The sequence below is a fragment of the Alexandromys fortis genome, unplaced genomic scaffold (assembly GCF_014885135.2).
Source record: "Alexandromys fortis isolate MF-2015 unplaced genomic scaffold, M_Fortis_MF-2015_v1.1 scaffold_485, whole genome shotgun sequence".
Classification (NCBI taxonomy): domain Eukaryota; kingdom Metazoa; phylum Chordata; class Mammalia; order Rodentia; family Cricetidae; genus Alexandromys; species Alexandromys fortis.
This window is the reverse complement of record NW_026068409.1, coordinates 74864-78622: the sequence shown is the minus strand read 5'-3', so window position 1 is coordinate 78622 and position 3759 is coordinate 74864.

Below are 3759 nucleotides of genomic sequence, written 5' to 3'. Positions count from 1 at the left end.
CATCTTGTTAGAACCCGAGTTTGGCAACTGCTCTTGTCCTATGAAGGCAATCTTAATAGATTTACATATAACAGGGAAGATGAAGATGTAGATGGATATCTCTCATTATCAAATGAGGCCTCCAAGTCTAGGAATAGGTTTTATCTAATTGGATTATTGGCCAAGCAAATCCTATGAAACACCCAAACAACACAATCTTCTGCTAAATATATGACTTGGTGTCCACATAGGTAAGGTCATATTGACAAAGGCAATACTTATACAAATCATTGAAAATAGATAACTTGAGCCGTGGCCTATCTAGATTCTTCACCACTAGTGATTAGTATTCACAGGAACTGGGAGTTATTATGCATGCTACCAGAATAGAAAGATAAATTCCAGTCCAGCTATTGTTGTAGCATATACCTGAATGAAGTAGGTGTTAGCATTATATTGGCACAAAACTCTGGGGAATAATCAACCAATGTCTGATTTCCTTTAAAGATTACCCTATGAGATGAAATACATCTATAACACTACTCTTATTGCCAAGAACAAGAGAAGAGACAGATCAGGGACCTATGGCAAAGTCAAATACTAGTATTATTCTAAAATAACATAGCAAAAATTTATTCCTAATGACATTCTAAAATATTCATAGATCAGTGGTTTACTCATCCATAATCAGACTTATTTCCTGATTCATAAGATAATTATAAGTATAGAAATCCATTGCCAGACAATGTGCAAAGAGGGAAACACAATGCAACAGTCAATCCTAAATAGGAACTCTGTAGAACAGGTGACAGATAGAATGTTAGAGTCTAAAGAGGAGTGAGAGAACACTAGGGAATTTGGGCACTAATTGTAACTACCTTTTAATCCGAGCACTGGGAGCCAGCAGTAAGCCGATTTCTGTGAGATCGAGATCAGCCTGATCTATAGAGCATGTTGCAGGAGTGTTCCAGGACGGCCAAGGTTACACTGAGAAACCATGTCTCAAAAAAAAAAAAAAAAAAATAGAACACCAGGAAAGCAAGGATTGCTAAAATATATCAATAGAATTAAGCAACTAATAAGACAGATGGAAAGCAGAATGGGAACATGGTTTTAACAGCTACACATCATACAAGGGGTAAGATCCAATTACATGGCATTGTATAAATTAAAGGTCAGAGATATATAAGTGCCAAGCAGCACACAGATAGATGAAATAAAAGACATACAATCGTCAATAAATACTTTTAAAAGTATTCAATATTCATAGACATAATGCTAATTCAAATTAAAACCACTTTGAAACACAAGCTTTCCCAAATAGAAGTGGCTGCTATAAAAAGTTTGACAAATTTTTGAGATCCTGAGAGAAAGCAGTCCTCATATACAGTGGTGGTGGCAAAAATTAGTTCAACCATTGCAGAAATCTGATTGGAGATTTCTCATAAAATTTAAACTAGAACTAACATATGATCCTCATGTCTCTGTATTGGAAAAATACTCATATCTTATGTATTTATATTTACAACCCTATGTTCATTGCTGTTTTGTTTACTTCAGCAAAATATTAAAATTAATCAAGTTATTCATAAGCACACCAGAAAATAAAGTATATGAGTTACATAAAATAGGAAAATATTGTTCATCTCCAATTGGAAATTGATGGGTATAGAATGTTAAATATTGGGTAGTGGAAAGTGCATATGGAGAGGGAACTGGGATTTGTATTTAAAACATAAAAAAGTAACAAACCAAAAAGCAATAGATATAAAATGCTAACTGAGGTCACATAAACACTGATGATAACCCAATTACACCTCACACAAAGAATCTAGACACAACTAGACTCACACACACTCACACAAACATACACACATACATGTGTACAAAATAAATGTATCTGTGTTTCAGTTTAGTGTGAAGCTCTGGCCTCTGGTATCCTATTTTGGCCTACAATCAACAGGAAAATGACCCTCTACAACCACGACATGTGGAATGAGACTGGGCACCATTGTTTCTTCATTCTAACTAGGCATTCTGTTGCTGGTTGAGGGAGATAATTCTTTGATTTCTATTCTGAAAACTCTGTATGTGGCAAATTTGCATATGATCAGGTAGTGAACAAACCTGGATATACGATGTATTATACAAAGATCCATGATGTCTTCAGATGGGTCAACCAGTCCCTTTCCTTGGATGTTTTCCATGGCTTCATGCTGCTTGTTTTTTCCCTCAAACCTACAGCTTGATCTGGGTCTGAGCACCATCTCCTCTTTTATGCATCTCACAGTCCCACTTTTTTATCCTATGTAACAGGGCAAATATGATCTAAGACTTCCATTCCTCATGTGTCTGTCATATTGCGTGCTCAGAAACAGTGACTTTTTTTTCCCAGTGGTTAGTACCTCTGCACACTGGGATTTCTTCATCATTTTTTCCCTGCATAATGCTCCCAAATATGTGCTATTCTTGAACTCTTAGGATCGTTTGTATTCCCATGCCAGTGTCTAGCATACTTGATGAAACATGTAGAAATAAAATACATTTTAAATTAAAATGATAAAATATGTGTTTTCCCTTTATATAAATACGAAAATAAAAGTTATAAATTTGTAAAAGAGCAACGGGTTAATGATGAGGTTTGGAAGAAATTATGTATTACATTAATATGTAATTTAAGTATATGTTGTAATAAAATGTAAAAGGATAGTTCATAATAAAGAGTAGCTATATATCTGGTGAGATGGATCAGTGGTTATAGACATGTTTTGAAATCCAAAAGTCCAGGGTTTGTTTTCTATCATCAACCTCATGTATATATGACCACTAATAATTCTGACTCCAATGGAAGGCAAAACCTTTGACCTTCTTGGGTGCCTTACAATCATGTTCATACACCCTTACAAAAAAGGACATAATTATAAGAACACAAGTGTGAAAACAAAGAATTTATTAATAATAAATCAAATTAAATGGAAAATGTCACACTAAAGCAAAAATATCTGGATTTATTTTAGTAGTATAAGAACTGACAATAAATCTGTGTTTAAATTTTAAGAAATTCCAGCACACAACATCTTTTATTGTCCAGACATAGCAAGACTGAATATAATTACAGGAATCTGATTCTACATATTTCCACATTTGATGTTTTAAATGAGATTAAAAGACAGCAATACATTGAGAGATGCAAACACAGCTTCTAGAATCCTCAGAGACAGAGTCATGCAAAACAGGTTTGGGGTACAAATAAGAGAGATGCCTAACATCTGACTCAACCAAGGAAATTTTGCATAGACTTATGTTATACTCTGTCTCTCTGCATTATGATGCTCCCACCATGAAGGTCAGAGCATCATGATGGTTCTCTATACACTTTGTCAGGGATAAAATCTTGCACTCTTTCTTCCATTGTATACTTTTAGCTCCTTTGTCGAAAATGAGGTGTTCATAGGTTTGGGGATTAAATTCCGGGTCTTCTATGCGATTCCATTGGTCGACTTCTCTGTTTTTATGCCAATACCACACTGTTTTCATTACTGTAGCTCTGTGATAGAGTTTGAAGTCAGGGATGGTAATGCCTCCAGAAGATCCTTTATTGTATAGGATTGTTTTGGCTATCCTGGGTTTTTTATTTTTCCATATAAAATTGATTATTGTCCTCTCAAGATCCGTGAAGAATTTTGATGGGACCTTGATAGGAATTGCATTGAATCTATAAATTGCCTTTGGTAGAATTGCCATTTTTACTATGTTGATCCTCCCAATCCAAGAGCAAGG